Source organism: Lactuca sativa, chromosome 9 (assembly GCF_002870075.4).
Source record: "Lactuca sativa cultivar Salinas chromosome 9, Lsat_Salinas_v11, whole genome shotgun sequence".
Classification (NCBI taxonomy): Eukaryota; Viridiplantae; Streptophyta; class Magnoliopsida; order Asterales; family Asteraceae; genus Lactuca; species Lactuca sativa.
This window is the reverse complement of record NC_056631.2, coordinates 147017927-147032855: the sequence shown is the minus strand read 5'-3', so window position 1 is coordinate 147032855 and position 14929 is coordinate 147017927.

The window sequence follows — 14929 nt, the reverse complement described above, 5'->3', positions numbered from 1 at the left end:
ATATATATATATATATATATATATATATATATATATATATATATATATATATATATATATATATATATATATATATATATATATATATTATTTTGTTTTTACTAACTATTATGTGCCAGAATGCACAGATCTGGACCAATGAATGGAATTAATCAGTGGACATGATTTGAGAGTGTATGATATTACAATAGAATTGCATGTACCATATAACCACACGAATTTAACAAAAGGGTATTTTGGACAATTAAATACATTTAAAAAAAGAAAATTTCGGATTTTTAGGGATAATTAATTCTCCAAATTATAAAAATATGAATTTTTTTAATTAATTCAATTTTAATTTTAACGTAATTTATCAACATAATCGATTTTATTCTGTCAGAATATTTTTTTTAGAATGATGTTTTTCAAAAATTTATTCTATTAGAATATTATTGAGTAATAACAAAATTCTGGAATCTGATGTTAAAAAATAATAACATTCTAATATATTATTATACATCCGAAATTAAATACAAATTTATATATATATTCTTAAAGACTAAAAGCCTTATACATTTTAATATAATTATACATATTTTAAAAGAATATCAACAAAATTGAATAAAATTTTTTTAAAATAACAATATTCTTAAAATTGTGGGTATGATCAAAGTTTATTCTTTTTTTAAGTATCACTTTATACATTTTGGCAGAATAAATAATAATGGTTAAAAACATGTTATTTGCAATTAACTATCACTTTATACATTTTGGCAGAATAAATAAATATTATTCTGGCAGAATACATTATGACAGCATAAATAGAATACATTCAAAAGTATCGTATTTACCGCTAATATAATGTTGTTGAACTCGATTCTAAATCTTCATCTAGTATGATCAATATTGAATTCCTTCTCCATGCTATTCTGAAAGAATAAGATGCACTACTCATTAGTATTACCAATTAAGAAAATATATATGTTGTTAACAAAAAATATTCTGATAGAATGCATTTATACATTCTATGCTTTAGAATGTTTATACATAAACTACATTATGCTAGAATATACATTCTATGCATTTATACATTCTATACCCTAATTTTAGGAGCATTTAGTATGGTTGCAACATCTGCACCAGGAGGCTTCCCATGGTTTATCCATCTACCCATTATGAAAAGACATAAATACCCTTTACCCATGTTTATGAAAAGACATAAATACCTTTTTCAGATTAAGAAAAAAAAGATAACCTTGGATGATTCGCCTCAATAAGCTCCAATAACAACCCATTTTTCGTGCAATAATAGATCTTCCTGTATTCACATTTAATAATAATTTGATCTAATTAATTTATTGGTTTGAAAATAAAATTATTTGATCTTACTCACTCCGTATTATGTGATATAACACCAGATTTGATGAACATTGTTGTGCTAGAATCTTGAATTGGTGTGTACTCGATCTGTATCGGCTGTAAATTCTCACTTAGGTGCATCTGCATATTAGCAAATTAGCAAATAAAAATGCAATTTTTGATATAATATCAGTTTAATGATTAAAAACACAACAAGATAAGAATCAAGATTCCATGGAAGAACTTGGTATAAGATTTCTGCTTCAGAAAGAGCAAGAACTGTGTTATTGATCAAGAGCGCAAAAACTGCATAACCAGCTGGTACATGGAGTTCATGAGGTGCAATCACCCACTGCACACCATTCCAGAATCTCTCATAGATTGAAGAACACATCCATGGCTATCGCCAAAGTCATACGTGAAGAAAAGGCCGGTCGATTTCATGAATTTGGGGATTCCGATTTTAGATTCTCGTTGGATTTAAGTGAAGAAGGAGTTTCAGCAAATGAGATTGATCCGTGAGGCTGGATAGTTTTTCCTCTTTTCAATCGCGATCTTCTCATCAAGGATGAAGTTAAATCAAAGGATAATGAGATTCATGCTTCTGATTCTATCAGCAGTTCATTACGGAAGTTTTTCATTGAAGAACCAGAAGAATCTTCTTCGTGTTCATCATCAGAAGCCGACAAATTGGAAGCTCTACCTTCTGGAACTTTCTGCGTGTGGAGGCCTAAGACGGAAAGTGGATCATCACTAGCTATGCGTGTGGAGTAGTTCTATCGGGTCTCTATTGAAGAAGAAGAGTAGTTCTACCGGGTCTCTATGTGTGTGTGGGTACTCTATGAGATGAAGAGGGAGCGTAAAACCCTAATCTGGTGGGGGTGAGGTTTTAAAACTAGTATCCTAATTTGAAGGGGGATATTATTTGATTTTATCAATTTACCATAATTAATTATAATATAGATTACTATTATACCCTTATATTTATTATTAATGATTTATTTTTAGCTAAATTCTTATTGGTGCATTCATTCACACAATAGTTGCTGAAAACATTTGAACCTAGCTCTCTCCCTCTCTCTCTCTCTCACTCTCTCTCTCTCTCTCTCTCTATATATATATATATATATATATATATATATATATATATATATATATATATATATATATATATATATATATATATATACACATCTATAGAGAGAGGGGGGGGGGGGGGGGGGGGTAAATGTTCAAATGAGAAAAAAAATAAGAACTCTAAGAAACATTAATTTATTTTATAATTAAAGTTAAATTTGTCATTTCTCACTCAAATACATATAAACATTATAAATGATATTTTTATTTATCATTTTTCTAAAACAATGAATGCCATGATCATAAATAAATATAAATTTATCCCACTTTCATAAACATAAAACCACATCTACTTTTCAAATCTGAGATATTCTTCATTTTCAAAAAGATCAAGAACTCCCTTCCCTCCCTTTTTTAACCAGTGACAACAACCAGTCGCAACCGATGTCCGCCCCACCAACTCCGGCGACGCTACCTTCTCCGGCGTCATTACCTTTTCCGGTGGCTTTACCTTCTCCGATTTACACTCACAGATCTATGATGCTACCTTCTTCGGCTACATTACCTTTTCCAGTGACTTCACATCCGTCATCTCCACCTCTAATCCGCTAGATCTACAATCACACCGACCTCCAGATAGAGTTTCATCGACCATCACTACCTACCAATGTATATTTTACTCTCGGATCTGAAATTTTTCGGTGAATTTTATAGATCCAGATGTTACAAAAGGGAAAGTACTGAAGTTTTCCGGTGAAGTTTACATATCATGAAATCACTACCTCTTTCGTTGCGTATCTCTGCTCAACCGTCGCTACCTATCGGCTTCGTCTCTTCACTCCATTGTCCACTGATCTGCTATCACCTCAAAACGTCGAAAATCTCACCAACTGCCTTCAACCTTACATATCTAAAATTTTCCGGCGGAGTTTATTGATTAGAAAGTTACAAAAGGAGAAGATCTGAAGTTAGTTAAGTAAATAAAGGATGATCGGTGTTCAACTTAGAAAACATGATTTCTCAGTGACGTTTTTTTGTCCTTTTGAGCTTGTCTTCGGGTGAAGTTTTTCGATAGATGTTTCAAGTACCGGCACTTATATAGACTTAATCATTGTAGGTTTCTCAAACCAGTATTTTTTCTTCACCGAAAGTTCCATTAAATCAAACTTTGGAGAAAAGGTACATGTCTACTTGACTTGTTTATTTATTTTATTATATTTAGTTCAGTATATTCAAAAGTGACAGAAAACATTAGCAGTTCTTTTTATCGATACTAAAGAAAGTAAGTGAACCCAGCCATAAAAATTATATATATTACACGATGAGCCAAAAAGTACAAAAAGTTAGAATAGATGATAAAAGTATAATAATAGTTATGAATATTATTATATTATAAAAATAGCATGGTGATATTTACGAATGTATATGTACGTTATTAGCACTAATAATGAGTTAAATAAATGAATATATAATTTTAAATTGTGAATAGTATAAATTAAAATGTAATGAGTGTCTAAACAATTGTATTAAATTGTCAATATATAAATTTGATCTACGAATTTTTTTATAAGTTGTTTTTCTTGTTAAAATATTAATGATAAATGTCCAAATTTGTAGTATAATATTTTGTTTTAATGATAAATGTCCGAATGCGTCGTATAATATTTTATTGTGAATACTATAAATTAAATTGTGAATGAGTGTCTTAAAATATCAGCAATAAATGTCTGAACATGTTGTATATATATATATATATATATATATATATATATATATATATATATATATATATATATATATATATATATATATTTGTGAATCATATAAATTAAATATTGAATGGGTGTCCTGAAATGCTCTACTAAATTGTGAATTTGTATGGTGTATACAAAGTTTTTGATGAAATACTTTAAAAAAATCAAATATGTTTTTATGTTGTAAATACTATGAATGAGACTCATAAACTGCTTTATTAAATTGTGAGTTAAAGTCATGAAATATAAGTTTTAAGTTGGATATAATATGACCATGAATGTATAATTTTTGTATATTAAAATTTGAATTTATTATGTAAATTATGTGTATTAAAATGTAAATTGACTGTATTAAGTTATGATTTCAATATATTAAAATATGAATCGACTGCATTAAATTGTGAATTCACTTTATTAAAATGTGAATTGACTGTTTTAGGTTGTGAATTGACTGTATCAAGTTGTGAATTTTTATAAATTCTTTATTTGGATAAAAAAAAATAAGATGAAATTTTTTTTTACACAAATCTAATTTTCTCCAATTTTAAATAAAATATGTAAAATTTGAATAATGAATATTTATGTAAATAAACTTTGAAAGAAGTAATAGTATATAGATATGAAAGTATAAATATTAGTGTTAAGTTGAGAATATTGTTGTTAATATATAATTTATATGTATTAAACAGTGAATTTATTATATTAAGTTGTAAATTTTGTTTTTTAAACAATGAATTGACTGTATTAAATTATGAATTAAATATATAAAGCTGATATTTTTTATCAGTTTTTTTTTGTTAAAATATGATTGATTTATATATGAACTTTTTTGTTTATATAGTAATTTTGTGTTTAATAAGTACGTAAGAATATATTAGGTTTTATAGCTATTACTCTTAATTAGTAAATTAATTGGTTTATTAAACTGTAAATAAAATATTTAAGCAATAAATCCATGCTTTTATATATAGATCAGATTTGGAAGACAAGATGGTCACGAAAGTGACACATGTAGATGGTGGCGGTGTGTGCAAGCTAGTGATGGTGGTAGAGCTTTGGTTTACTTATTTGAATTTATGAATTAATATATAATTAATTGTATTAAGTTGTGAATTTTTGAATTAGTGTATAATAGACTATATTATGTTGTATATATTATATAATTTTTGTGTTAAAATGTAAATAAATATATGCATGAAAATATTAACCTATATATTAATGGATTAATACGTCTATTAAACTGTGCATATAATAATTTAAAAAATGAATATGTCTTTTATATATATATATATATATATATATATATATATATATATATATATATATATATATATATATATATATATATGAAATCTACAATTTAAACGAGAGCAAATTGACTTTGTCAATTCATAATTTTTTTATTAAATTTTCTATATTTGGCTGTAAAATGAAATGATATATGTGAAAAAGTATTAATAAAGAAATATAGTAGTTATAATATTTGTTCTATTAAGCGGTGAATACGACCAAAAATGCCATTGGATTTGGTGTTAATTATACGGTGGTTTAACGGTGGTCTGAGAGTGGTTCGACGACAAATGTCAACTAGTTATAAATTAGAAATTGAAAAAGTTTGCTTAACACAATATAAATGTTGGATATTTCAAAAATGCCTTTAATAGAAACATTTTATAAAAATGGTTCTTACGGTTCTTAACATTTTAAAGTTCTTATTTGAACCACTTCTTTATATATATATATATATATATATATATATATATATATATATATATATATATATATATATATATATATATATATATATATATATATATATATATATATATATATATATATATATATATGAGAACACCTAAAAGGTTGAGAACGCCAGAACACTTATCGGCCAATCATTTTATTAGGGTATTTAAGTAAATTTGTATTTAATATAATTTTTAATTAATATAATACAATTAATAATCAATATATTATCCATTATTATTTACCTATAATTAAGAGATATGCCATAGTTATCGTTGAATTGAAGATATAATTTCCGATTTCCAGTATACGATTCGTGATTTAGTCAATAGAAATTTGTATCTCTAACATCGTTTTTGGTTGAAGATAACAACGTAGGAATTTATTAATGAAGCAATATCGATGTCAGACTGTTTTGATTACAGTAGCGATGATACCGAACATGATGATCAATATGGCAACGAAGCATTCGATAATATTCAATATGATGAAGATGACTTCTATCATTCGGATGATCAACACAGCAGAAGAATTCAATTATCTGATTATGCGAGTGAAGGTAACAATTGAAAATCTTTTAAATACAGATCGTGTATTACAATCAGTACTGAATGTATGTATATGATGATTAAGAAGTGTCATTATTCAGTACATATTTGTATATGATTAATCATATACGTTTTACGTATTAATTAGTTAATGCGTGTGTATATCACAAATCTTTGTAGATTGTTTCGTAAGTTTAATACAATGTTTCTTAAGTTGATTAGCATTGGTGATTATGTGAAAACACAATTATATATGATAATGATTTAGATCTTTTGACATAGTTATGTGTATTTTAAAATGAGTAAACACTTCAACTTTGATTACTGTTTCACACACGATGATTATGATTAGAAAATTGTTTAGTTTATGGGGACTCCTAGTTTATAAATACGTAATTAATCTAAATTTATATCATGTCTCTCATGTCGCATTATTGTTTTTTGTTGTCTAAAAAAACAGGTACAAATCAAAATGATTCTGCAGAGGAATCATTCAATAGTAATGTTGTTGACTCGCCCGGTGGGAAAACCAAGTTGTGGAAACCTATTGTTCCTAAATAATTTATGCTAGATGTAGATGCTACTTATCAATCATTAGAGGAGGCGGTTGAAATGTTTAAATTATATGCAGATAAAGCAGGTTTTGGTGTCAGGTTAAATACAGTAACGAGGTTTGGTGACAAAACAATTAAAAAAAGGTATGTAGTGTGCAACAAAATGGGTAAAATACCTAACAGATCAACCAACACTTTGGATCTTGAGGGAACTACAAGGAATAAACGAAACTCAAACTTCAGAATCACGAACTGCAAGGCATTAATAAAGTTTGAAAGGTTACATATGCAAACTAATGCTTGTAAAATATACGAGTTTGAAGAGAAGCACAACCACCCCCTAGAAACTGAAGAAGAAAGATGTTATTCCAAACGTGCATGACGACTTAGTTATAAAGACAACGAGTTTATAGTGCGTTCTTCAACATCCAACATTGGTGCAACAAAGACACATAAGTTACAAGCTAGTTTGCACGGAGGTTATCAAAACGTTGGCCCTGAGGCAATTGATTATAAAAATTTTAGAAGGAAGATGGAAAACATTATAGGAGACAAGGATGCATAGCTGGTTGTTGACAAAATGAACATGAGGAAAGATGAGTTACCTAACTACACATTTGAGTATAAATGTGTTGATAGTGTGTTAAATGCAATGTTTTGGGTGGATGAAACCGATAAGTTATATTACAAGGAGTTTGGAGATGTGATCTCATTTGATGCTACATTCCGAACAAATAAGTATGCTCTTATAGTTATCTATTTTTTTCTTTAAATATGATTATTGATGTTTTTTGAGTTTATAATCAATGTTCAATTTGTTTTTAATTACCTTTTTAATACAGGTATGGAATTATTTTTGTGCTGCTTACAGCCATTTATAACCACAAACTTTCAATAAACATTGGAGCAGGTTTGTTAAGCAACGAGTCAATAGAATCTTATCGTTGGTTGCTCAAAGCTTTTTTGAAAGCACTTGGAAAACACTCTCAAATAGTGTTAACAAATCAAGATCCAGCAATTCTACAGGCCGTCGAAGCAATATTTCCTAGTTCTAATCATCGTTTATGTATGTGGCACATTATGAAAAAACTACAAGCTAAGGTGTGAACATTTTGGTTAAAGTTAACACGCATCATTTTTTATTCAGCAATGATTTACACAGTTTACATATTGTTAAAAACGATTAGCATATATATTGTTTATTCATAGATAATCTCATAAAATTCTAATGTTTTTTTAGGTTTCAGCCGATTTTTTGAAAAACATTGATTTTCGAAGGCGTTTTACTAAGCTTGTTTGGAATGTCTACATCGATCCTGAAGTTTTTAAATCAAGGTGGAAATTGCTTATGAAAATATTCAAACTACATGACAAAAGGTGGTTCAAAGACATGTACAGGCATCGAAAGCTTTGGATTCCAGCCTATTTTAAAGACATGCCACTACACGGTCTGTTGAAAACTACTTCAAGGTCTGAAAGCGTCAACTCATTTTTTAATAAATACTCTAACTCTGGTAATTTGCTTATCTATTTCATGATGAAATACGACACTGTAATTGGAAAGCAACAAAATGGTCAATAGAAACTAGAACATGATAAAAAAAATGCAAAGCATGAAATGACGCTTCCAAGTGGATTACTAGAATATGCAGCTGCAGTTTACACTAAAACCGTTTTTTATGAGATCAAAAAGGAAATATTTAAAGCAAAATGGTATTGTTCTATTGACATTGTTGAAATGATTGATGGGTGGAAAGCTGTTATGATTACACAAACGGATAAGAGCAAACAGTTGAAGATAAAATGCAAGGTTATATTCATCGTTTAAACACTATTCGTTAGTGATCATACAAGTATATTATATCATTATTTTTAAATTACATATACTTGTTTCAATATTATGCAATAACCACCAACTAATATGTTAATTCAATTAGTTACTAACATACATTATTTTTATTATACAATGTAGGTGGAACTAAAGTTGCCTGAAAAACTAGTTAAATGTTCATGCAATCACTTCATACGTACTGGCATTTTGTGTCATCATATTTTTATTGTATAGAAAAACAACCATGTTGAAGAGATTCCAAAGTAGTATATTCTCAGAAGATGGAGAAGGGATGCAATTTCCAGCCATTTGCTAGCCATGAAACATGTTTCCATGGAAACAGAAGATGGCACCTTTAAACTTCTAACACAGGCATACAACAATATTGAATACTGCTTGGATCATTTCAAAAGAAGCAATGAGAAATTGTTGGAATTTGTTGAAAAAACACGTAACTTGAAGTAGACAACAATGGAGTTTGTCAGTTCAAACCAAACATCATCTGATAATGATGAAGAAGAAATAATATGGATGCTTGGAATACGCAGCATTCCTGATGAAATAAATATCCATTCACTTTCATCTATACGTACCAAAGGTAGTGGAACTAAGAAAAGAATGGTTAGTGCTATTGAGAAAGCTGTTGCAGCTGCAAAGAAAAAACCAGAATGTGCACAGGTTGCAATCAATATGTTAACCATAATTGGAGGACTTGCAAAGTCAGACTTGCACGAGAGTCAAAACAACCTTAAAATGACCCATTCGTTTGCCCAATAGAATTTACTTTAATATTAGATTTATGAATAAGAATATGTTTCTATGATTTAGTATGTTTATTTTTTCTTAAAACACCTTCATTATTTTAAACGTTTTGTTTTAGTCAACACAGAATAATAGCATAAACAAATATGTTAATCATAATAGATTAATGTTATTAACAGGCATTTAAACATATGTTATTTGATTAAAACAGTTTACACTTAGAATAGATATATTTTTCCTTTGTTGAAATTATAAAAACATCAATCATTATAGATTACAGTCATATACAATTCAAGCAGTATTCATAGTTTATTGTATACTGTTAGTAGTATATCATAATAACAAACGTTTGTACGATTAACTTTTAAAACACCTATACATCATATATTGATTTATGTTTGCTTTTGGGTATATTTTAGTCATAATTTTAACCATAGTAGACTTTAAACCATTTGTTATAGTCAATAATGAATAATATCATAAATACATTAATTACTTTCAACATATTAATGATATGAAAATTGTGAAATACTCTCCTGTTAAGTTAAAACAATTTGCATTTAAGGTATAATATGTTATGAATAATTCATGTATTTATGCTATTATTCAATATTGGAAGATAACATACTTTAAGATATAAAAACAACAACAATCATTTTAGAATATAGATACATTCACTTAAATTAATAAAAGTTCTGATTGTATGGTCATAGTAGTATAGCATATCAACAATTGTTTGTTAGTAAGAAATCATTAGTGAATATACATTACAATTATACCAGTCATGTTAATCATCAAATTTTGACATAATTTAATTTTTCACAAGTTAATGTAAAATTATACCTAATAAAATGTCACCATTCCATTACTAAAAGTAGCAAACCAAAACGAACTATTGTATGTTCTGCAACCCAAGTTAATATCCTTAGCATACAAAACCATTATTTTAAAACTATCCAAAAGAAACCATCGAAGTCATAACTAAAATAACTTTTTAACATAACTAACTAAAATCATCCAATCTCGTGTGAATTTGTTCCTTTGCAATGGCCAACAATTGATAACGTAGTCTTGAAAGAATCTTGTGGAATTCATCAACCTTTTGGAGCAAATAATCTTTTTGCACATTATATTCATGAGTGACGATTTTGTATAAATACTTTGTCCTCAGTTTAACAAGTTGATCATCTTGCGCAGAAGACTCGTTCTTGAACCCAGCTTTAAAATCATTCATACTTCCACCCATATACGTTTCCATGTGACACATCGTAAACACACCACAATCAATGTGGTTGTTTATTGTTCTCCAAGGCATTTCCAGTCTATGTGGCATCACATTTGAAAACATCTCAACTTTTGGATGATTATGAGATTTTAAGTAATCAACTATGTACTCTTTCTGAAAAATGTAAAAAACATTGTCAACACATATGAAATTTTATTAACTATGTAATGTAACTTTTATTAATCACTTACAATGATTTGGGGCAACTGACCATATCTCTCATCAATATGATCATCAACTGTGCTGTTGTTAATGATTACAAAGTGTGGGTGTTGTAGATTGACCACAAAAAGGAAAATGTGGAAGGCACGGATGACTGGTAGGAAAAGCTGCAACGTTTATTCATTTACATGTATTCACTTTATTTAATACTCATATTTGATCAATGATAAATAAACACATAAGTAAACTGTTTAGATATATCTCTTACCAATCCAACGTAACGTAGGCTTGCGTCCATATCTTCAATAGAAAGCACCAGATTCTCAATGAATTTATCTTTATGTTGACTTTTTGTTAAATCACTTTCAAGATATGAATTCTGTAATCCATTTTTAAAAACTCATTATCTTATTTATATGTTGTATTTAAAAAATAGTATAATCAACATTGATCAATATTAAATTATACCGTCACATCTGTCTTGCAATAAACTCTCAGAGGCAATTCAGGTGCACGCTTACTTTCATCAAGAATCAACAATTGACTCCAACAATCAATCACATGACCAAATAGTTCACATGTTGGAAAAAAAACTTTCCATGTGAAACCTCTGAGCAGAAAAACCATCCAAAGTGTGGAAAACTATATCACTGCAAAAGACATGACCAATTAATACTAATTTTAATAAGCAACCAACAAAATTAAGTAATTTTAAACATATTTTAAATGCAACTTACTTTGGCTCTCACTGGAGAGAGAATATCCATTCTGCTACACGTTTTGCTTGTCATGGAACTCTTTTGATGATATCAACAACCCGTATAACGTAAGGAGATTTCAGATATTCTTATTTCATGCGAGGCCTGTGCCCTCTTCTATTAAACCCTTTTTCATCATTATTGAATGGTACTACAGACAAAGGAATTGGCATTTCCATTTCAGATGGTGGTGTAGTCTAAAAATATTTTCTTCCAGATCTATTCACGAAGTCTGCATATTCATGTGACATCTGAATACTGCATTTTGCTATCGGGGAGTTGTCAAACTTTTTGTGAGATGTTACTAGAATCAACGTATGTTCAATTTCAGCCGCATTATCATACCACCATTGAGATTGTTTTGGTTCCTCTGATGTGGAAACATCATTAAACAAATCATCTACTTTGTTTTTCCATTCTTTGACCAACTGATTCTCAGGATATTTCTTGACAACATCATTTATATTCTGTCTTCCAACACTTTCTTTTGCTGCACTAGCATGTCGTGTATCTCCTTTATTATTGAAATAATTGTCTAATACGGTCACCACAATATATTTACGTTACAAACCAAATAAAAACATTAATATGTAATTTAGTATTAATTTATACTATAGAAACTCATAATTCAAATGTGAATAAGTAGTAAACTACCTCAACACTTTCCCCGCTTCCACTAAAAAATTCATCTCCTTGATTTCCCTACGAAAATTAATATGCTATTAGTTTTTGTACTATTAGCTTATTATTTATTAATGATTATATTATATTAATACTTTACACCTTCCATCACTAATTGTCACACCTCCTACATCATTTCCCTGTCAACATTTTTGAATGTAATTAATTTAGATTATACAAAATAACAAATTTTAAATTTCATATGCATTATTCAATATAATAAAATACTACCTGAACTTTTTCTTGCCCTACATTACTAGTTCCCGATGCTTCATTGAGGACTTGAAATGGTTCTTGCAAGTCACCCTTACCCAAACCTATTGTCCTACACTCTACTCTTTCTCGCTCACGTAGTTTATCAACATTCCAAAAACATATTGCTGGTCTGCCTCGTACAATCTTCACTGAATCGCATCGAACACTTTCTACGTATAAAAACTACAACAAAGACAAATAAATACTATATTAATTAAATACACTTTAATGAGTATGCACACATAAGTCAACCAATATTGAATGATAGCTGAATTTAAAACAACTCTTACCAGCAACAATATAATTGGCCCAACATAGAATCCTTTTTTGCTGTTTGGATTCCAAGCACTTTTTGTCTCTTTAAGGCAATCAAAAACATATCCACACAAATCCATGTCACTTAGATCCAGGTATTTTGTGACTTTTGATAACATGGACAGGTCACATGTTCCCATGCTCATAGTCTGACCTAGTGTATTACACAGCAGGACAAAGGTGTTTACTTTAAGTAGTAAATCTGCACGTGTGGTTTGCATAATAACTTCTTGAACTGCCCTTGGTCTAATGTTATCTTCGTCAACGAATTGTTTCTTCCAAACAGTTATCATGTCGTATGTGACTTCTCTATAAGCCATGGACTTTATTGTAACATTTCCCATAGGCAGACCCAACATTTCGTGAATAACCTGTCAATTAATTGGTATCTCTCCATGATGAAAGTTGAGTACCATCCTATCTGCATCAAAATTCCTTACTACATAATGTCCCATAATTGATGCACACCCATCCACTTTCATATTTAACAAATGCCTTAGACCAATAGAAGAAATATAAGCTTCCTGTTCCTTGCTAAGGTTATACATACAACTGTAGAAAACATTTGGAGATGTCTGTACTTGTATTCGCTTTGCTTATGTTGCATCGTTTCCTACAACATTAGGCATTTTCCTTGCTTTCACTACATTTCATTTTTTATTCTTTTGTCTTTTAAATTTCCTCACATTTTCTTTGTCATCATTTTTGAAGGAAGAATAATGCATTCTCTTTTTCCTTGTAAGCACAGGTTTAGCATCTTCAAAATCAGAGTCTTCATCTTCATTAAGCTTCTTGACAGTAACATTATCTTTTCTTGTTAATACATTTTTAACACAAGGAATGATTACAACTAAATTGCAAACATAATACTATACTAAATTTAATTAAAAATAAATCATTACCTGAACATGAGTTTAAAACAACAACTTCATCACCTTTTATTTTACATCTATCAAACCGTCTTTTTGTTCTCAATTCGTTTTCCCTATGTATTCCATTATCTTTTGTCATGTCAACACTTTCAATCAAACCTGCCAATACGTAGACAACATAATCATAACTGAAGACACTTTGATATACAACTTTCATTACATGAAATCATCATTGATACCTTTTGTTTCTGTATCTTTTTTTTAGATTTTGAAAACCTTGCTTTTCCTGCAACAAACTTCTTCACATTGACTTTGGGTTTCATTTTCTTTTCTATTAATAAATACAAAACAATACAAGCTATTAAAACTAACTACAAAAATAAGCTCTAAATAAATTTAATTTTAAACAAATACATTACTTGAATTTGAGCTGAAAACTACAACTTTAAGATCCCTTTGTATTGAATTATCTGGTGTGCGATTAACACGTTGCTCCACACCTGTCCAAAAAAGAAGACACATAATCAATATAGATTCGAATTGATAATTAACATTTTAATTTTATTTTAATCAACATCACCACCAGTTTGTCTTTTAGTTTTCTTCTTAGGTGTTTTCTTTTGTCATTCTCTTCTAATCCGAGGTTGTACTGTTTTGTTTCCTTGATTGTCTTCATCTTGAATATCAATAAGCAATGGATTGGATTCTTCATTAGTGAATTTGCTGAATTCCGTCTTTAGTAATATCCTCTCGCTTTTCTTTCTACCTAATAGTAGAATTAACATACCTTACTCATTTATAACTCAGAATTGAATCATTAACAACTAAAATAATCATAAATTATCCCTACTCAACACAAACTCAATCAAAGACACACCCAAGAACAGAGTAATGTCTACAATAATCATCACTTAACAAACAATGTAATTAAGTTAGTCACAAAAACCACTAGGGACTACTACACCATTATTCAATACTTATTACATCATGT